Source organism: Gouania willdenowi, chromosome 2 (genome assembly GCF_900634775.1).
Source record: "Gouania willdenowi chromosome 2, fGouWil2.1, whole genome shotgun sequence".
In the NCBI taxonomy this organism is placed as follows: Eukaryota; Metazoa; Chordata; class Actinopteri; order Blenniiformes; family Gobiesocidae; genus Gouania; species Gouania willdenowi.
The window spans coordinates 3,443,699-3,467,151 of NC_041045.1; the positions used below are offsets into that span (position 1 = coordinate 3,443,699).

The 23,453-nt window shown below is 37.3% G+C and overlaps 1 long non-coding RNA gene across 1 annotated transcript; it reads right to left on the minus strand.

The window, feature by feature from the left end:
- Nucleotides 1–551: 551 nt before the first annotated feature.
- On the minus strand, nucleotides 552–22,202 carry LOC114478547 (uncharacterized). The gene is made up of 3 exons (XR_003675871.1): nucleotides 22,090–22,202; nucleotides 4,885–4,892; nucleotides 552–561 (listed from the first exon to the last, which is right to left on the minus strand). It is a non-coding gene; the product is annotated as an uncharacterized LOC114478547 (long non-coding RNA).
- Between the last annotated feature and the right edge of the window lie 1,251 nt (nucleotides 22,203–23,453).

Below are 23,453 nucleotides of genomic sequence, written 5' to 3' on the forward strand. Positions count from 1 at the left end.
TTATGCAATGTTGTAATTCTTTGTATTTCTATATGTATTCTTGCTTTTGTTTTGTGTATTTTTCAGTCATTTTTTACCTTTATTTTGGGGGGCGCATAAAAAGGCCGCATGTGGCCCCCGGGCCGCCAATTGCCCATGTCTGCGCTAACCCCTAATCCTAAACCTACATAACCCCACTAGATCACTCCACCTAATCCAAAAAAATGCTAACATAGCTCCAAAGGTGTCATAATTTAGCGAAATGTGCTAAAATTGAGCAAACGACACTTAATGACAGCCTTCATGACACCTTATTCATGCTAATGATGTAGTGCGTAATGTCAACCTTATGTCTCGGACTTCAAATAAAGTCATACCAAACGCATTATATTCCTGCTTTGTGTTTGTACTGATTCATGGATAGAACATATATGGTGACATGTAACACAAATAATGCGTCCATAGGTGCATTTGCGTTGCTTTCTACAAGTACATTAATGAGTCCCTGCACCTTTGTGCAATCAGTTTGTAGCCAAGTTCTGGTTTACAAATCTTCCTCACCTCATTTACAGCGATGAGAGGCTCATGCTGGACTGAAAGTGGGCGTTTAAGCTTGAGGAGTGTTTGGTAGGATTTTCATTCAGAACAAAAACTAAATCAAGAGGAAGCCTATATGGGAAAGCTAAATGCTCCAGCTCCATCTGCCGTGAACACTCCACATCTGCTTGTGCGAGGCAAAAAAAACACAAATAAATAAAAGCTTTGGCAGAAAAAAGGATCTTTAGTGGCTGAGTCGTTTGCATTGGTAGCCAGAAGGGGGGATGTTGTGAAGTGACAGTGAGATGACCTGGGTCAGAGTGAAAGAGCTGCATCAGTGAGGTTAATGTGGATTTCAGATGGACTGGCTCGTAAGATGTTTTCCAACACTTTGGTAATTCAGGGGGAGAGTTTTTTTGAAAGTCGTCTCAATCTTCTGTGGTTTATTACCAAATCTATTCTCTCGAGTGGCATAAAGAGATATACAAAGAGTGAATTGAATCCAAAAAATCTATATTATATAGCTGGGCCTTCGCCTGTGTGCATAGTAAAAGCTATCTTGGTATTTTTATTAGCACCTAGCTAATTAAAATGCTTGCTTTCACTGTGTTTGCTGTGCTTGGCCTTTATGGTCTGCAGATTGCAAATGTTGAAACGATCTTTACAAGAAAGCTACATTACATTACACTTGTCACCAGTTTCATGAATTGTGGGCATGAGCCACATTTATTTGCACAAGAAAAAAAAATAAGCAAACTCGTTTTAGCATTTATTCTGTCAGGCTTTGCCTTATACTGAGTGGCAGAATTAAAAGAAGATGTTCAAAGAAGTAGAACGCGCTTCCTACGACGGGTTTAAGTCCATTAGGTCTGTTTGTCGTAGAAAATACCCATTCTTGATGACATTGACCACTAGGATAGAGTTCAAGGATGATTGATTTAGCAAAAAATAGCGCACTTAGTCCTTCGATTACAGCTGTTTGATTCATCCAATTATCTTTTTAGATCGTTGCTGAAAAAAGACATTCAAGGACAGACACAAGGCTGTTGCGCTGTGGAATCGTCCTAATCCTCCAAAGAGAAAGAGTTTGAATGAAATGCTGGAGCAAAAGTCGGTTTGTTTTGCTACTAGCAGCTCCATGGGTCTTGAAAGTGAAGAACTTCTGTGTGGAAGTGTGGATAGTCCTTTGGCAATGTACATCATGCTGGTTTTTATCACATCAGAATTCTCCGCTGCAGATCAAATACAGCTTTGATGTCTGAAATGGTCTTTTGATTTAAAAAAAAGAAAGGAAAAGAAGAGGTGACTGAAGGTCAGCCACTCAAGACTTTTAGCGATTGATTAGGAAAGTAAAAATAGATCCCTTAATGAGGATTCTTCTTGGACATGAAAAATATACTTTATCTTGTGGTGTCAACAAAACACCTAGCAACTTGCATATATGAAAAAAGATTGAAATACTCTCTTACATCTTGCATTATTTGATCTTGTTTTATAATCTCCATCTAACGTTGCATTCTTAATCATAAGATGAGTCAAGATAAGATAAGTGTCACAGTGCTGCCTTCCTGCTCAGCCAATCCTACTTTTCCACTCTTCAGCCACTCCCCCTCTTGTTTTAATTTAAAAAAATACATAAATAAAAATTGCAGGATTGATTAAAGCTTGATTCTCCAAGCAGAGACTTGTGGTTTTAAAGTGCACAGATGAGTTTGCTAATTCTACTCCCTACAGTTCACCAGGTAACTTTCAAAAACTTCCAAATGTGGAAACTAGCATAAAAATTAGTTTATTCTTCTTTCTTGGGCCATAATTCCAATAATCCCATTCACCATGTAGATTTAGAAAATGGAAATGGACACCATTTTCCAAGATGGCCACCATTTCTGGCAGTGAAAACACATATAGTCAGTCGTGGACCAATTTGGGTGATTTTTCATACAAATCTTATGTCTAACTTGAAGTAGCACCTTAGATTTCTTCATGGAATATATCCTCAGCTGCATCTTTTGGGAGAATGTCATGCATTTTCAAAATATTTTCACTTTTAAGTGGTTGAATGTTTCAGAAGTGTTATGATCAGATAAACAGGACATATCAAGTATCAAATGTTGAGCTAGGAATTGTTGAGACCATTCCCTGTTAAGCATTTTTGACATGATTTTGGGAGTTCTAGTATGTCCATAATCAACAACAAATTATAGAAAACCGATAAAATGTAAATGGCTTTTCTATAATATTGAAAAATTTGGAACAGAGATAATTAAGTGATATTTACAACTCTTGAAAGCATCGTTGTGTCCTTTCTAACCAGAAAGAAAACAGGATAATCGCAGAAAAACAACGCTAAATAAACTAATGTGATCGATAAACACAAAAAACGTCTTAATACTGAATACAAGGCAGTGAATGAAACACGATCGCATGTTTAATGATGAATCATTGGCATCGCATGAGGAAAAGTTCTTTGGAGATTGTCACTTGTTTGTTCTTCTCATGGTATCTGTGAGCCTAATGGTTTGGAATTGAGCCGAACAGATCCTTATCCTGGCACCTGCAGCTGTGCCAGCAAAATGTAGCATTTTGGCTTGCATCCACACTTGGTCAGCTGTTCTCAGCTCTCTGCAATAAGTGGAAGTTGGGTTCAGAAGATCTGCCACAAAACCGTCACCAGCTGTTTAATGGGCCACATGTTTGCTGGCCAATGATGACAAGATCACGTCCTTCAGTCTAATTTTTCAGCAATTTACAAAGACGATTGAACCCGTAACATATATGATGGTTTTTAACGAGAATTTGTGTGCAATTATTAGTATTAGCAATGACTCTTCTACCTTCATCCTGTAGAATAAGTATACACCAGGACACAGGCTTGAAAAATGAAAAGAAAAGTATAGAAAATGAACTTTTTGTGCCACAGGTATTGGGTTCTTTAGATTCTCTATTATTATTTAATTCATACAATGAATGTACTACTTTCCAACATTCGGCTTTTCTTTAGAAATACATCGGCCGATGAAAAAACAAATTGACCTTTATTCAGATTCTTGTGTGTAAGGTGTATTCTGGGGGATCTCCTTTTCACTGCTTGTGAGAACTTTGAATGAACGCATTATAGCTGAAAGGAAAATATTTCAGTGCAACCTCAAGTGACCCATTTAAAAAAACAAAGCTACAATCTGTGGGATTAGGCAAGTTAGGACTACCGAAACATTCTTGTTCTCAGTAAGAGGATAAAAAAACGTAATGCTGATAAAACATGGGCGTATTCATTTTGAATAACTCACCTAATGCCCTTTCCTAACTTATCTGTGCATTTATTCTTTATCTAACAATTTATTATATAGCTATGAAACAATAGTGACAAAGAAGTGGAAACGGGGACCACAAAGTCACTAATGTACAACTTCAGTAACGGGGACGTTTCTCAACCTTGTGGGCTCATATTAGAGTTCTACATCACTGATAAACAAATTAATTGCCCTCTCTCATCCCCTGAGTTAATTGCCTTTGGGTGCTTCACTCTACGGCTTACCTCTATGTTTGTTTATTAAATATTTATTCATATGCAGGTAGTCATTCCTCACACTCATTCTCTCTTCTGTTTTGCTTTTGTCTTTCTGACAGACAGTTGCAGAGGCCGCAGTTGAGCAGGAGTAGAAATTTTTTGTCATGAATAAATCATTTCAAACCATATGCCTCATTAATACTCACAGGTAATTACTGTTGAATTAGCGTTGCATGCATGGCTTTGTGTATTACCACCAATAAGGCCTAAATTGATTTTTCAATACAAACAATATTACAGATTTATTTTCTGCTCGCATTTCTGGTCAAGGAGCTTTTTCTCTGCTCGATAACCTGCTGCAGTCGTTTGTATGACATCTATTTTTTTATTAAAGACTTCACTTGCAGCCCCCCGACTTTTACCAAATTATCCACCAAGCGCACTAAGCATTCTCATCATGTTTTAGTGATATGCGCCGAAGTCTGCCGGGATGAGAAGAGAAAAATGACTCAACTTACACTATGACCCAAGCTTGTTTTATTACTCTAATTGGCTTGTGGGCAGATGGATGCAGTAGAGTATCTTTATTTTATTTTAACAACAGGAATACAGACAAGAAATTTGGACAAATAAAAAAACATGCAGATTGTATTTGTTTATCAGAGGTGTAGTAGTAGGATATCTATTAGGAATGCAACTAAACACAAACCAAAATAGAGGAGTGAAGCCCCAGTCCAACTGAAATCAACATTTAGTTATTTGGGGCCATGCATGTTATTTCTCTACAAAAGTGGAGTTTAGACCAGTGCCAGATTGCCTCGGCTCCTAAAACAGGCCAATCATCTTAAAGATGGTGCTACAGAAAAAGCTTTTAAAGTTCAACATTAACAAATGGTAAATGGACTACATTCACAACAAATCAAGCACACGAGCTACAGATTTGCAACTTTCATCAAAATATAGCCCCAATACTGAAGAAACCTGTGTACATTTAAACCTATTGCAAATTTGAAAGTCAAACGCTGTAAAACTTAATAAACCTATATCCTTCTACATTTTCTGTTCAATTGACACCAAACTTTGCTATAGTTCATCTTCAGACATCATCATCAGCTCATCTTCTACACCAAAGATCCACAAACGTTTTTTATTGATCAACGATTGAGCCTGCAGTGCATCAAAAGGTTTAACAGTAAACAGTAATGTAAACATCTATTCTCCTGTCTGGACATAGCATTTTTTGCGCGCCTGCAGTTATGCGCTTCTCTCCAGTGCATATTCTCCAGTCCAGGTTCCTGACACGCCCACAGTGCGTAAGTAGACCAAAAGTGCGTAATCTGTGAATGAAGGCGGTCTGAAGCCAAGGAGGCGGACTGGGCCATGATGTCTTTTTTTGGGGGCTGTCTAGAAATCACGTAACAAGGAGTTTTCCCAATGCTTGTAAATGTCATTGAAATCCATGAAAAAGACAAAGTGCAGATTATTGCACCCCTTGACAGCGAGACAAATAGTTTGGATAGATTCTTTCTGGGAGTCTCTTCTGCAATATTATGAGTCCGTGTGGCTTAAAATGTAACTAAGTCCATCCTTCTAGTGCAACATCATGTTTCACCCTATCGGGGCGCTGCAGTTATTCCAGTTTCAGAAGCGCGTAAGAGGAAAAGTACTTGAGCAGACGGAAGAATATGTGCAAGGCCAGATTTGAATGGGGACGCACAGATTTCAGGGCCAGTGTGCGTAACTGGGATGAAGGCGTGCAGCGACTAACTTAAGTACAGGGGAAGAATAGCACACAGTCAAAAACAGCGCAGCTGCGCGGCTTTTCTGACGTATGGGAGAATAGAGCACCATGTGACATATCCCTGTGATGATTAGCTCAGTGACAGAGGATGTTCCATCATGAAATATTTGGAGATTAATTATGTGTTGGACATATTAACTAATCATTGTAGCGGTAGAATTCCTATAATGAGCTAGGAGTTTTAAAAATATGTACTGCAGAGTTGTCTCTTGCTTATGAACTCAGTGAGATAGAGCATTAGCTCTTTTGTAGAAAATTGCGAGTTTAAGCCTCAACTGATGTGAAATGCACATGAGAACGCCACCTTTTTTCAAACTTCCTACAATCTGATTGCAAAATTGCCTAAAATAGCCTAGCCCCAACTATTGCAGGTATAATTGTATAATTAAAGCCATAAGTATCCTGTCTTTTTCAGGCTGCATACTTACACTCTGTATGACATCAGAAGCTTGATTCTATACTGCTAAGGAGCTGATTACAGTTTACCTGGAACCAAGAAGGGTCCACTGGGATAATGGAAGACATATACAGTATACAGTAGGGATGTAACGATTCACCCAACTCCCGATACGATTCGATTCACGATACTGGGTTCACGCTACGATTTATTTTACAAAATGGGACTGTATATAAATGACTGAAAAATATTCCTTTATTTTTTTTGGGAAAATACTGTACAATTTTTCATTGTCAAAAGAATCCCTTGATAAACAATTCAAAACAATGCATTTTAACTAAAAGTAAATCTTGAATGAAATAAAGGAATAATAAAAATGAAGAAGAAGCTTATTTTTTAAATTCTGGTTCTATAGTAAACAATACAAAACTGCATAATAGTTCTTTTTCTTTTTAAAAGTGCAACTGAAAATGTATTTTGTGCCTTAACAATTGGACTTACAAAAAAAAAAAAAACAGTCATTTTACTGTATTTAGGGCAGATATTTGTTTGAACCAGCAGAGGGCGCTGGTAACCCAGTGGTCGGTTGGCATGCAGATATCTTGCAGTGAAGAAGAGATGCTATGCTAGCAGACAGAGCTAATAGAAAAACGTGACTTTTACAGAGATATTCGTGTAATATTACAGAAATTCTTTCGGTGCTAAAGGGGTAAGTAATCATTTATGAATATGTTTAAGAGTAGAAGGCGGCCAGAAAGAAAGTATTAGCAGATTTCGCCCGCCGCCAACACTCGCCCTCTGCTGGTTAAAAAAAGTACTGCAATTCATTTTTCACAGCATCGATGTGAACCTTGATACCTATGAATCGATTTTTAACTGCCTTACGATTAATCGTTACATCCCTAGTATACAGTATACAAAGCATTAGCTTCGATTTATAATAGGAAATCAATGTCAAGTTTATCCCCATGGCTCTCTGTCAAATCTATATGAGACACTCTGGCTCATGTCATGTAGTAAACAGCCAATTGAGGTCACGGTCTCACTGAGGCCTGCTTCTACTAACAAAAAACCCTTAGAATTTACTTCTCAATCACCTAGGAGACAAAGAAAGTCTGCACTACTTTCCACTTGTGCATTTCTGTAATGCTCCTGGGCGTTTATCAATTGCTTTAGATTCCTCACAGTTATGCTGAATGCTGGCAGCAGAAAGACACCCACAGACTTTCTGACAGAACGAAAGTTTACTCTTGTACATTTATTAGTAGTTTTAACCAACCAATGTAAATACAGTGCAATGTATGTTTTTTTAAAGTCCAATTAAGTCATAAAAAACATTTTCAGTTGCACTTTTAAAAAGAAAAAGAACTATTATGCAGTTTTGCATTGTTTACTATAGAACCAGAATTTAAATTAATAGGCTTGTTCTTCATTTGTATCATTTCTTTCTTTATTTCATTCAGGATTTATTTTTAGTTAAATTGCATTGTTTTGAATAGTTTATTAAGGGATCTTTCCGACAATGAAAAGTAAAAGGAAAAAAGTACAGTATTTTCTAGTTTTCGCCAAAAAAAATAAAGCAATATTTTTCAGTCATCATTTGTCTACAGTCCCATTTTGTAAAATAAATCGTGAGAGACTCGTATCATGAACCCAGTATCGTGAATCGAATCGTATTGGGAGTTGAGTGAATCGTTACATCCCTACTGTGAGGAGGACATAGTTAATTTATCTGATAGAAAAGACTCAGATACTACGTTTAATTTATGTGCAAAAGGCAGCACAGAAGCCTTTAAATATGTTCTTGGATTCAAATGGACATTTCCAACTCTTAGAACACCTGTGCCCTCGATGTTACACAAGAAATGCGTGAAATAAATAACCAAATGGGACCTCTCAATCAAACTTTGATCTTCCAACCTGAACATAATACTCTTGAATGGGACATGTCAACGTAAAACAAGAGGGTTCTTGACAATCTCTCAGATTCCATACAAACAGATGTATTTAAACACCCTCGAGCCAGCACATACTGCTAGTGTCAGGGAGTGATTAATCACTGTACTGTCATTTCTCACACTTACCAGCATTCGGCTGCTTGACGGATGGGCACGCGGGCTTGACAGGTGGACAGATGTTGCATGGCAGAGCAAAGGGAGTGACACCTCGGGCCTGTCTCCACCAGCAGAGAGAGAAATTAGAGAGGAGAGAACGATAAGTGAATTTCTCATTGGAATGTTTAAGTATTAGATGTTTATGTTGGTTATAAGTTGGGCTGTCCCTTTAACGCGTTAATTGTGATTAATTAATTACAGGAAAAAATAACGCGATAACAAATGAATGCTTTCTCATTTCAAGAGTTCCCAGTATACCCATAATACTGATGTACAGACTAACAATACAAGAATGAAAACTGCTGAGCTTCTCAGCTTTGAAAGCATTAAATTTGACTTTTAAAAACACTGGATGGAAAACAAAAACACAGTTGTGTAATTGTGCAAGAAAGAGTTTGTGGATCGCTAGAGCTTTGAGGCATCCGCTACCGCCTTAATGCTAAACATGTAGCAGCTAGCGTGGATAGCTAGCGCGGACACTTGGACAGTGCTACTGCAAAATGTTGTTATCTTGTCCAAAACTGGACAAGATAACAAGGTTCAGAGCCAAAATGAATAAGTCCTGATGTTTTATCTAATTTGTATTTTCTATTATGTTGAGATCCACTAAAGTACACATCAATATGACACGTAGCCCTTGGGACTAGTCTCAAATACATTGGAATGTAAATGCTATGCCTGCATCTGTTCAAGTCTGTTAAAAACAATAAATTACTTTATAAAGCTACTTTGTTATATATCAGTCTTTTGATCTTTTGCCACAATATTGTAATTTAAATGAAATTACATCAAGTTGAGGGTGTTTCTTAGCAATTTTTAGGTGAGATTAAGTATATTAATTAATTACAGAGCATAATTCATCAATCACACAATTTCAACATCAGCCAACTCACTAAAATGCAACTCATATATGTGCTACTTCAATTGAGGTTTAACAAACGTAACCTAGCAGCTGCTCCAAATTACCAACACGAAAGCAGCAAACACCTACAGAAAAGTTCCGACAGATAAGTGGAGCTTTTTTTTTAATTTTTTTTTTAAATCACTTTTCTCGCTCTTTTAAAGTAAAAGAAAGTATTTGTATATAGAGCCACTCGACAGTGAAGATAAGCTTGAAGCATCAGAGGCAGACTGAGGCTGCTGTGGTCGAGGGGAAAATCTGCAGTTTCTGTAGGGACGACAGACAGCGCCATTAATCACATGTCTACTAATGGCAGTTCCAAATGAGCCCTCTCATCAGACAAGTCGAGTGCTTCGCTTTGTGCGCCACTTCAGGCTCGGCTCCAACATCTGTGCTGCTCAAGGCACTGTGCATTTGATGTGTGCTGCCCTTATATTAATCAGTGATTATCTGTTGAACCATAAAATCTTCATTTTGTTCACTTTTGAGTACATAAAAACCTGGCTGTGGCAAAAAAAAAAAAACACTGAGCATGGGTGATAATATACCCTGTAACACTAAAATACCCAAATTAATGTGCGTTATATAATATTCAAAATGCCATACTTCTGTTCACATGAACAGGTACTTGTCATTCCCTAATGGAAACTACACTGTCCAAAACAGATTATTAGAGATGAATAAAAAGCCAAATTGTTCCAAGTTATTACAAAACAATTAGTGTTGCTTTACCAAGAGAGACACGGGAGGACGGACATATTCAAGCAGAGAGTACGCGGTGGAGGTGAGAGAAATGAGTGAAAGTCATAGAAAGTCCCAGAGCAGAATGTAAACTGAGCCATCTGAACTATCTAAATTTCATGCAAAACCACTACTTACCACATCCATATTAACTCACACAGTTCTTAATACCCTACTGTTATCATGTGCAGTATTATTTAGTATTTTTTCCTGTTAAATTTTACTTGGACCTTTAAAATACTCCAGCACCTTTTTTGTCTCCATACCTGCTGCTATAAAATATTTTTGTACATAATTTATTGTCCTCCATACTTACATATCTCTTAGGGATGTAACAATTCACTCAACTCCCGATACGATTCACGATACGATTCTCTCATGATTTATTTTACAAAATGGGACTGTAGACAAATGATTACTGGAAAATATTCCTTTATTTTTTTCGGGAAAAAAACTAAAAAATACTGTATTATTTTCCTTTTATTTTTCATTGTCAAAAGAATCCCTTGATAAACTATTCAAAACAATGCAATTTAACTAAAAATAAACCTTGAATGAAATAAATAAAGGAATGATACAAATGAAGAAGAAGCCTATTAATTTAAATTCTGGTTCTATAGTAAACAATGCAAAACTGCATAATAGTTCTTTTTCTTTTTAAAAGTGCAACTAAAAATGTATTTTGTGCCTTAAAAATTGGACTTTAAAAAAAAACATACATTGCACTGTATTTACATCGGATATTTGTTTGGACCAGCAGAGGGCGCTGGTAACCCAGTGGTCGGTTGGCATGCAGATAGTCATGCAGCGAAGAAGAGATGCTATGTGCTAGCAGACAGAGCAAATAGAAAAACGTGACTTTTACAGATATTCACGTAATATTACAGATATTCTTTCGGTGCTAAAGGGGTAAGGAATCATTTATGAACATATTTAAAAATAGAAGGCGGCCAGAAAGAAAGCAGTAGCAGATTCCGCCCGCTGCCTACGCTTCTGGACAAGAGAGGGATAAATAGATGTAGCGCTCTCTGCTGTTTAAAAAAAGTACTGAGATTAAAATTTCAGAGCATTGATATGAACCGTGATACCTATGAATCGATTTTTAACTGCCTTACAATTAATCGTTACATCCCTATATCTCATACTTCACTTATAGGTTTATTGTATAATAATTTGTTTTATATGTATATTTGGTGTAATGTAAAATTGTTTTTTTATTTTTCTGTTGAATCTTTTTTCACTGCTGTAACAATGGACATTCCCCGTTGTGTGATAAATAAATTAATAAAGATTAAAGTGATGAACTTGCGTAGGAACCCTACACTTGGCTGCTGGAATCTTCTACTCTTTTTTTAAATAGCAAAAGACAGGCAAAAGGAGAACAAAGATGATAATGATGATTACAGAACGTTGTCCTTTAAAATAATAACTGTGATAAGTGCTTTAAAAGCTGACATTTTCAGTGTTTTTCAGATATTTTCAGTCATTTCATAAAAAAAAGAAGCTTCATATTCTATGAGGATTTATTAAAGACATCTTGTGTTGCTTCAATTTCCGTTTGACTTTTTCAGTTTTTCCTGTAAGTCGTGTTCTGGAAGAGAATCTGGAACAAAAATGTTATGTGCACCCCTGCGCATATTCTAAGTTGAAACAATAAAAAACTAATTTTTGTGGTATGTATTCATACTTTAAGTAAATACTAACTCAAAAATCTAACTTCTTATAATTTTGCAAGACATTAAAAAGAGAAACCTAAGCTTTAAGTCATATAATACACTTATATTTCAAGTATAATTTAAGGACAGCTCTAACAACATCTAACTCTGAGATTGTAAATGAAAAGCCTCGGTCAGCAGCTGTCAAGACATCACAGTTTAGCGTTTGACCCCTGCGAAGGTCAGCTTCTTCTTTTAAAAGCCAAAACCTTTCAATGTCGAGTTCTACAATTTTCCATTTCTATAACAGAGTTTGAGCAGGCTGTGCCGGCGCTGTATGAAGAAAGGCAGTGAATGCAGAAGCATGTAATTTGTGGCCATACCAGCCTGTCATTGCCCGGTCCCGTTAGATCTCGGAAGCTAAGCATTAATTATCATTACTATACCTGTCTGAGCAACAATGGCTCACCACCTTCGTTGGCCTTCGAACCACTTAAAGACGTGGACACAGCAAGTGATGTTGGATTGTCTGAAATACAAAAGTCGGCATAAGTGGGCTTGCAGAACAATTGTATTGCTCTTAAGAGTCCTTTGTGGCCATCTTCACATGAATAAAAAGAATATTGTGTAGGATGGAATATGTATTAACTACTTTGTATGCCTTTTTTTACATATAAAATCCTATTTGAAAGGTGAAGAAAACATTATCAAATCAGACTTAAAAGTTATCAACATCTGAATACAGAAATTACACAAAAATTGTGTATTTAACAGATTATAGTTACACTTTTAAAATACAGGTTTAATTAGAATTATTGCCATGAACACAAAATATAAAACATTTAAAAATAGAAACAAAATAAAGGTTATCTTGCTCAAACTACATATTGTGCCCTGCATTGCACCTGGTGATGTATTGCTAAGATGCAGAAATTCGGCAATTGTTTTGACAACATTTGTGATGGTGTTGAAACTAGCTACATGTAATGAGTTGCTAATAATTAGCCACTATGCGAACCTAAAAATGTAGAACGGAGTTTGGACGCATACATGTCCTATAGCATTAAGATTATTGCCACTAATGTCGGAGTGTCCCGATATGATTCCCCTTGGGCAACCTTGCGTATTGGTTGATACCGATATCGAGCCATGATATTAGAACAAATGTTACATACTTTCATTACTTATTTTGTTGTGTGGAATGTTAGAAAAGGCCTGATAAAGTGATAATACTCAGAAAACCCTCGTCGGCAACAGAACGTATGAGAAAAACTGACCCATTTTTTTTATTAACCAAAGGGTTACATACATTATAACGATAAATTTAAGAATATTCTACAATTTAATAAAATAAATAAAACAAACATTAGAAGACCCTAAACAATCACCTGAATAAACACCATATACTGTATCAAATCTAGATGCAGGCCAATATAATCATTATCGTATCAGAAAACCCTTATCTATCGTCTCTGAATTGACTTAATTAGAAATTACAGATGGATAGTTATTTGTTTAACTGTATGCTTGATTCTTGACATATCTAGCGATGAGTGGACAGTGTTTGTGTTGTGGTTTTGTCTTAACTCAATGATGCAAATCAAGTTAAAGTTGTTGTTTTCTTGCATTCTGCATAAACTCTAGATGTTATATATCGCCAGCAGCAAAGCCATAAACATTACAACTGAATTTAAGATGTTAAAGAGTTTAAAATACAGTTTCATGTGTTATCCTTTATCTTGTGGAGGTGCAGAACAGTATTGAATGTCTTCATAGGAGGCAAAAGCTATCCAGTATAAAAAATAGAAAGTTACATCATTGACTATCATTTCCTGTGCACGAGCTGTGACTTGTTTGAAACCCTGTCATGACTATTCAGCCTGATAATCCAGCCCCCTACTTAGTTTTCATCAAAATACACACCAACCCACATGATGTCACACTGTCATTTAATGATGCAGAGGATAATAATGCTGTCACCGCTGCTGTTGATGATGTTGACGACCATAGATGATCGCTTATGTGATGGATGGATGATGAATTACCATGTTAAAAGACATGCTCTCAAATCCTAGCTGGTTTTTATGGTTAAGCTACAGTCTGTAGCTAGTGTGTTAAATCATGCACGGCCTCCTGAATACTTTTACATATGAGGGCATACTGCTGCTCTTCACTGTAAAGTCTTTTATTGCAGATTTGACTCATTACACATTTATTTCTTAATGGAAAAAGATAGTTTGCTTCATTATAAAATGCTAAATGTTGAATCACATTCACTTCCATTGAATTCATATCAAGTACGAATCACTATTCAAGACAATAAGAAGAGCCTAATGATTTCAAACTACTAGGGCTGCCAACTTTGGTCGTTTAGTCGACTAACTGGTCGATGCCGTTGTGGTCAACCAAGATATTCATTGGTCGACCAGCAATGGTATCAGTTTCAATACTGTAAAAAAAATAAAAAATGCAATGCACTTATAGACAGTAGGTGATAAGGTTAAATATCAATATAATGTATTTAATGGCTAAACATGATTCTATGTCCAGCAACAGCTCTGTGTGAGTGCACTGTCCTCAGAGCAGAGAGGAAACAAATTAAGACAGGCTTGAAACACAAGCGTATACTATTAAATCAATCCTTTTTCTGCACAAGAACATGGATTATGGTAAATGGTAAATGGACTTGATTTATATAGCGCTTTATCCCTACACTGAAGCAGTCTCAAAGCGCTTTACACATCAGCTCATTCACCCAATCACTCTCACATTCACACGCCAATGGGACAGGACTGCCATGCAAGGCGCTAGTCGACCACTGGGAGCAACTTAGGGTTCAGTGTCTTGCCCAAGGACACTTCGACACATAGTCAGGTACTGGGATCGAACCCCCAACCTCTCGATCAGAGGACGACCCTCTACCACCTGAGCCACGGTCGCCCTTATCAAAATTATCCTTATATTTGATACGTGGATTATGTAAATAGATCCACTGATGTCTCTAGTGCCGCAGCGCGCATTGCGCACGTGTTCGACGTGCGTTTGTAAAAGCAGGCTTACCACTAAAACTAACGTAAATATGTCATTTGTATGAGGAAAAAATAAGTTTTAATTGCCGGTTTAATTGCTTTTGCTTTGTCGGGTTCTGTCAAAGACTGAATAAGGTTCATATCATAAATGGTCTGTGTTTAAAAGCAAATCGGCACCACAAAACGCCAAAACAAAATATCTGTCTCTCTTTCTTTCTCCTCCCTCTGCACCTGCTCATTCATTCTCCGTTTTTTTTTGTGTTTTCTTTTGGCCGACTAATCGCGTCTTGGTCGACCAACCATTTCCTTGGTTGACTGCAGCCCTACAAACTACTCTGTTAGGCATTTTTTTTTTTTTAACTTTAGAAAGGAAGGACAAGGCAATTTTGTTTGTGCATTTCATACACAGGCCTGCTGTTGAATTCTGGACCAGCCCTAGATGTCTGACTGATTTAGACCTGCAAACACCATTACAGTTATCTAGTCTGCTAAAACAAGCAGAACAAGAGTGTCTGCATATGGTTTAGAGAAAAAATCCTTTGATTCTAACTGTTTTTTAGGTCTGAATCAATGATTACACCACAATTCTAGCTTGATTTGTAGCTTTTGACCTTTGACTTTCGGGGCCTGAAACTATGACTTCTGTCTTATTGGTGTGTTACGTTGGAGAAAATTTGACACATCCACTCATTTATGTGGTAAATGTACTTACTTAGAGACAGTAAGCGGCTGGAGTCGTGTTTTGACATTGAAATATAAATATGAATGTCATCTGCATACGTTTTTGTAGGAGATGTTGGGATATTCTCTAATCTGAGTTAGGGTCAGGGCGTAAAAAGTTAAATGGAAGTGGTTCTGGACCCTTGTTGAACCCAGCGGGTTGTTTTAGTCCGCTCAGACTTGTTATTACCATTGGAGAAAAAGTAATCCCTGTTTGATAACAATAATAAATCTGTTTTATATAGCGCTTTTCAAAGAAAACTCAAAGGCGCTACAGGAAGCAATCACAAAATTTAAAAACCCAAATTCCACAAGTGTTATAAGAGCTGATGTTGGAGGTTTTATGTTTTTTAAAGCTTCGTTGATTGTGCACGGCAAAATGTTTAGTTTCTCGTGGGATTTATGCTGCTCATTTATTTATACTGAATAAGCTCACTTTTGTGTTGATTCAGATTGAATTAGCTGAATAAGCTAATGTTTTTGTTATTTTATATTGATTACTGATAGAGTTGGTGATTTTACATCAGTAAAAGATAATGGAGATACATTTGTTTGGTTACTGTAATTATTTAAGTATGAAGTAGCCACAAAGTGAGAAAAAGAAAAAAGATGCATCAAAAACCGTGATAAGCGTTAATATCCCGATAATCATTGACTAATCGAATCGTAGCACCCTGAATCGTAATCGAAATTAATCGTGAGGTTACTAACTAGTAAACACATTTTTAGTTTTCCATTTTTATATAATATTATACAAGTGTTTTTTAAACCAATGGTGGCGTCGAGCACGCACACCATTAAGTTGTCTTGGTTGTTTGCACACTGTTGATTTGTATTTGTTTACACTGCGGCAGTTTAGCTCCTTGGGCCAATTAATGTTGGAGAGCAGCACAGGGAACACATCAAGCACCCACACAGAGGCGGGAAACAAGAACATTGTGTTTCTAGTGACATTAATCAACGTCGAGAAAGTCATTTAAATTCTTACCACTAACTTTGTGGCTACTGCAACATAAATCTCAAAATCCACAGCTAAATCTTGCCTTTATATCTGTTGGGAAAACTAAAGCTGTTTTCACTTGGGTTAATTTAAATATAAGTAAGTTTTGCTTCTGGTACTTTACAATATACCAAACAGGATATGATACATCACAAAGAATAATGCCTCAAAAAACATGTAGGTGAGGGTTTAGTTTTAGTTATATCCTGTTATATTACCTGAGACTTTGCACAGGATTGGCATTTCCACCTTTATGACCCTCCTTTTACAGTGGAAAAAGTGCATGTAAACACATGATATTGTCTCAAAACATGCATGTTTTGGTCAGGTCTGAACCCAGCAGGTCTCTCAGATCTATGGACACAGGTTAGACAGTGGAGCCCAGAGTGAACAGCAAACATGGTGAAGCAGCTTTTAGTTGTTATGCTGCAAAGAAGTGGAACAAACTGCCAGCAGATTTTGATTTCATGTTTTCCATTGTACTTTTAAGCACACTGAATTGCCTTGTGTATAAAATGTGCTATACAAATACATTTGCCTTGCCATGTGAGGGTTTATTCCATGTCATATTGCAATTTACGTTTGTTTTTTGTTTCAATAAAAATAACAACGAGAATATTTCATGAGGGAATTCAGAAGGTCCATCCATCCATTCCACTCTAAAAATGGGATCGGAGCTGAAAAGTCACTGTAGTTGAAGGGCTGTAGGTCAAACCCAGTTGAAGATTGAGAAAGTACAACAGATGAATATTTTAAAAAGTTAATGGTGGAAATCGGTTGAAGACTGGCCGAACAGCTCAAGTTCAAAGATGAAGGGAAAAAAGTTGAAAAGGGGGATTTTCCTATTATTATAATATTACATTTTTGAACAAAAATTGATGAAAAAATAGTTTTGACAAAAGTTACAAATCACAAAAGTACAAGCATCAATGTGCCAAAAATTTCTAACATGTTTTGAGATCTTAATGGTCAAAATTGGTCAAACGATGAAGGAGGTGCAACGCGCAGAAATATCTCACTAATAATTAATAATTATATTGCCATTTTTGTTTCAAATAGTAAATTCAGTAATTTCTACACGTTTTCAGCGTTCACAGAAAATTGGAAGTCCTACATGTATGGCTGAATGTGCCGAGAAGATGCAATTTATTTTGGTCCAACTCCGTGCTATGAACAGCATGTATCAACTGTTTAAAAATGGCATGGTGCAGTGTGTATGACACTACAGCCTTTGGTTTAGTTAACCCTTTAACACCTGTAATATTAACACTGCCTGTTTTTTTTTTGGCTTATTTTGTCTGTAAAATGGTCAGTCAATGTCCCATGAGGAAGTGCTTTAGACTTCAGACTTCCAATAATTTTTTTTTTTTTTTTTTTTTTTTTTTTACAATTTATTGTGTTTTACCAGTGTAATATCAGTTTAAAATGAAGAAAAACCCAAATACAAAATAATTTTTTGAGATTTAGTAGGAAGAAAACAAAGAATGCTCACACGGATAACAGATTTTTTTCAACAAATACATAAAATTTAGAATGTACAGAACTATATACAATAAAAGAAAAAATAATTCGATGTTTCTAAATGTGCAAAAACAGGCATATTTATGGTAACGATAACAATCGCAAGCCGAATCGATTACTTCGTGTCCTTTCTACGAAGGAAGGGACGTGATTACCGTAATGTTTGGAGGTTGTCGGTAAAGCACAACATGTTAGTGTTCAGAAACAGTTAGAATTTTTCCAATAGAGCGAGTTGTAACAGAGATACGATAATTTTAATGTGCGCATACCAGGATGTATGTTAAAAACGGCTGCCTACAGGCATCGACTGTTGCTTGGCAATGTCTATGATCGTGCATTTTAAAAAGCCTCGTAGTTCAAGACCCGTGCAGAATTAAATGTTAAAAGAAGTTAAAAAAAATGTTTTTTTTGGGGAGGTCTGTTTGACTTTAAGGTTGGAAGAAAATGTGAACCTCAGCGATGAATATGAACTGAAGCTTAACTTCCTGTTAAGTTGTGGTGCTTCATTTAGCCTTTAGCAGCCATGTGAATCCAGCTGTAACTCGTTCACCTTTAGATTCACCGCCTTGCTCAAGGACACCTCTAAAATTTCAGTTGGGCTTCATGCTTGAAGAAACAAGCATTTGTTTACCCATTGGGCCCCAGTGCTGTTTCATAACAGTGTGTTTTGCTGCAGTTGCAACTTGAAAAGCGTCAAATAAAAACAGATATTTTGGGCTCCGTCACTTTATATTGACAGCTGCTGAGTTGGCACATGTGCATCCCGCCCGCTCTTACGCACGATCTGAGCGACGACAGCAGCGCTGACGGTGCATGTGCCGACGCAGGGGACACTCGGCGGATCTTTGTGACTCTTTGTGATCGGCAAAAAGATATCAAGTGGAAGGAGCAAAGCAAAAGCAATTTTCAGCGGCTGAAGGGAATATATTGAGGTCAAGTGAACTTGGTTTTTTCTCTCTCACATTCCCTTAACTTGAGGTCTGCTCTCGAACATATTCATTATGTCTGAACAGGAGCCCCATAACAGCACACGGCCAAGTTCTGAATACTGATATCTGGAGCTCTCATCATGTATTCCTGCCATATGTTGCGTGTACCAGTAGTGGAGTGAAATTAACAACCCGAGATTATTTCTTAAAACAAAAACAATGTTGGGCATATGTTCCATAAGTTAATAAAATGTCTTGATTTAGACTAGGAATAATAGTTTCACTTGATCCTTTGAGGATCTCAAATGGGTTACACAATGGCAATACTGGGAGTACTTGAAAGAGAGTGGGAAATTAATAATGAAAGCATTTTTCATTTCAACTAAAATAAACACTATAAAGACGATGATGGGAATGGTATTGATTAGAACATGAACTGATAACACAAAGGTCAGTCTTGGTCCCACACAAGGTGGGAGATGACCAGAAATTATATATAGAAATAAACCTTTCATTCCACTTATTTATGAAATTAGATTTTTGTAAATTTGCATTATCACTCTTTCGTTGCATTATTGTGCGCTATTGTTGTTTTTCACAGTGGGGGGGTGGGGGTGGGGGCGATGCATGCAAGGGAACACACATTTAAAAAAACAACAGTACAGTAACCTTATTTTACTTTAAAATACACGCTGCTTAAAAACACATTGACATCTTTAGCAATTGAAATATTATACCCCCCTAATTACAATCAGCAATTTTTACATAAATTTTAATTCAGAAGCTTTTATATGCCACAACATTTTTCATTGACTAAAGTTTTGTGGCATATTAATTGCACTAGCTTTATTTTAACACATATTCCGATTGCCAAAAGCATAGCCTTTATTTTCCTGTCCAGGAATTGCTCTCTAAAACTGTACCGTCTAATGTCCCCACAAGTAATGAAAAGAGATTTTCACCCCTGAAAGGAGGTACTTAGGTTCAAGAATAAGAGAAAAGGGGGGGTACTTGAGCTAAAAAAGTTTAAAAACCACTGCTTTGAGGACAATTACAATTGAAATTGTGTAATTAATTATTAATTACAATTATGGCTTAACTCACTCAGTGCCATGGACGAGATAACTCGTCATTTGCGATTTTTCACGTGGATTACTAGAAAACACCCTGGTGGAGGTCCCTCATCAATATCTAAGCTGTGGGGTGTTGTAGTGACCAACTGTGTCCTGAAGATGGCAGCAGTGCACCTTTAGATGTGAGATTAAGCACTGACGCTACCCAGCAAAGCAGAAAGAAGCAGGAAAAGGGGAGATTATGGCGCAACAGAGTGATATTGTGACGTATCCAGCAGCTCACAGCTCCACATACAAACACAGAACATGTGTGGACCTGAGTGGATTATTGATAATGTTGTGATCGTGAGATAAAACCATCAACTAACCTGGCCAAACGGGTCATAGCTGCGTGTGGGGAGGAGGGGGGAGGACGGGTGGTGTGGAGGTGGGTACAAAATACCCCCAGCCTGTGAGCCAGGTAGCAAAATAATAGGTGACATGTAGGAGGTAGCAGCGCACCTTTGGATGAGAGATCATCCATGCTCCGCAGAGCTAAGAGGGAGAGGAGGAAAGGCGTGAGACAGAAAGTGGCGCTACGTAAAGAGCTGACATTCCCAGCAGCGCACAGCAGTGGATACTCGACCAGACTATGTGTGGACCTCAAGGATAGTGTGGTGATGGTGAGATAAAACAAAAAAAAAACGGGGAACGCAGTGACACTCTGCACGTCCGGGAGGAAGAGGAAGTTGCGTGTGTGCAGATTGACGGGAGAGAAAGTTGGAGAAACACTAAAATACAGTAAGAATTTCATTCAACTGAACCAGGTAGATAAATAATAATTTTGCCATCAAAAGCCCTGTCTCAGTGTTATTTTTTTTATGTTTTATATAAGGAAACAATGTTCAGATGTTAGAGTTGTCACTAAAGCAAATAGCCTTAAAGTCACCGACAGGGTTTTTAAAAAAAAAAAAAAAAAAGTTTTCTCAGCTTTTGCTCTGAAACTGAAGATTTGTGTAAAACTTGCTCTAATCAACAGCTGATTACAAAAGAACAAAACGAGCCAGAAACAAATGTTTTTTTTGGATGAAAGTAGAGGCTTCAATCTTTCATAATCTGGTGTCAGATTTCAGATAGTCATAGTAGAAAATATTCTGTGGGTCTTTAAAATCAGTCAAAATGTTCAAAAACGGCTGGCACAGAGGGGGGTAGAAAATCTGATAATGGCTAGCACTGAATGAGTTAATTATAATTGAAATTTAAAGAATATGTTGCTGTGAACCATGCCGGGGAACCATGTTACAGTTTTACACATATGTAATTAGGGGCTTTGGCCTCGCATTGAGCCACTATAATTCTTCCGCGTGTCTCTTATTATTACTAGGGGCTCAGGACACACATTGAGCCACTTACCACTCCATTACATTATACTTAACACTCCATTGCATGGACACCAAACACTCCATTACATGGACCATCCTGCACGTTTTGATGTATAATTCGTATGAGTTTTCTGAAATCTCTAGGACTAGTTACGCGCCAAAATATTTGGCAGAAGATGAAAGAAGTTTATACGCACTAGTGGCTCTTTACCACTCCAGCCACTATAGTTCTCTCATGCGGGTTTTATCATTAGGGCTCGGGCCTCGCATCAAGCTACTTACCAATCCATTACATTACACTTACCACTCCTTTAGTGGTAAAGAGCCACTACAGTTCACCCGTTCGTCTATTTAGGGGCTCAGGCCTTGCATCAAGACACTCAACACTCCATTACATTACACTTACCACTCCTATAGTGGAGTGGTGCAGTTCACCCGTGTCTATTTAGGGGCTCGGGCCTTGCATCAAGTCACTTGGAGTGCAGCACTATAGTTCCCCCGTGCGTATGAACTTTTTCTTTTTCATCTTCCTCCAAAACTTCGGCGCGTTACTAGTCCTAAAGATTCGAGAAAACCCATGTGAATTATACATCAAAATGTGCGGGATGGTTGGGACACAAGTGCTATAGCTTTTCTGAGCGAGTCGTGAAATTCTCGCAGAATAAATCGCAAAAAAATGCAATTTTAAGGCCCACTGAAATGAATGGAGAATTCAAATTTTCAAAAACATCAAAAAACATAACACTCCCATTGAAATGAATGGGGTTACCATGGTAACCAGGTCACTGACAGCCCTGAAGAGGTTCTCTAAGGGTGTACTCACACTGGTAACCAGGGCCGTTCCTAACCAGCTCTGTGCATGTGTGAAACCATGGGGGGCTATTGTCTGGCCTGCTTCGGCGTGAACTGCACCGCAGGGGGGGGGGTAACGGCCCGATGATCCTGCTGAAAGAGGTGGTCTTAACAGCCTGCCAGACTGGCACGGTGGGCTGCGCATGCGCACACACAACTCGACTCGCACACAAAATGTGATGACGTTGGTACCGCGCGACGCTTTACGACACATAAACATCCACATTCCGTCATGATAGCGGTGTCAGAAGTGCTCGTTGACTGATGAAAAGGTCAGAGTTGGCGTTACCTGAGGATATATGAACGACACCACAGAGAACTCATGGAGGCAGAGGACAACGTGACCGTCAGGACTTCTCTTTGATCAGCTGACAGCGGGACAGTAACGAAGTGTAGCAGCTCATCATCAGGTCCGGGTATTTCTGAGGATATAAATACATAATACTGGTATATTAACCCTGTTCTCAAAATACCAGTAATATGTTACACATTTGCAGCAGTAAAATATCCACATTTCCATATTTTTGGATTTATATGGGTTAATATACCAGTAATATGCGTTTATATGCATATTTGTACCCTCGGAAATACCTCGGAATTCCGGGTTTTACTCGAACCCCTCATCATCACGTCTCTGCAGAAGGAGACCCTCCGCTGCACCTCAGCATTTTAACAACTCACTAACTTCACAATTCAATTACACTATTTCTACCTTTGTTTTTCTGTTTGCATGTCATTCACTTTGTATTTAATTGGTTAAATCTACACATTTATACTGTATATAATGCACATGCAGGATGATGTGTAACAATAATCAGTAAAATTAGCTGTAAACACATTTCTTAGAACTAAATATAAGGTTATGCTGTGAACAGAAAGAAAGGAAGATGAGCCAGATAATTCTAAACTTTAGAATATAATACAATTATAACTTTTAATCATAAATATGATTCCTCAAAATAACAACTTTTGATATCTTTGTCACACAATATCTCAATGTCTCTAAATAAGTGAAACAATGAAAAACATCTCCTAGAAAATAAAATTACAGAATATTAAATAATTAGGGATGTAACGATTCACTCAACTCCTGATACGATTCGATTCACGAAACAATTCTCTCATGATTTATTTTACAAAATGAGACTGTAAACAAATGATGACTGAAAAATATTAGAATATAGAAAATACTGTACTATTTTCCTTTTATTTTTCATTGTCAAAAGAATCCCTTGATAAACTTTTCAAAACAATGCAATTTAACTAAAAATAAATCTTGAATGAAATAAAGGAATAATACAAATGAAGCAGAAGCCTATTCATTTAAATTCTGGT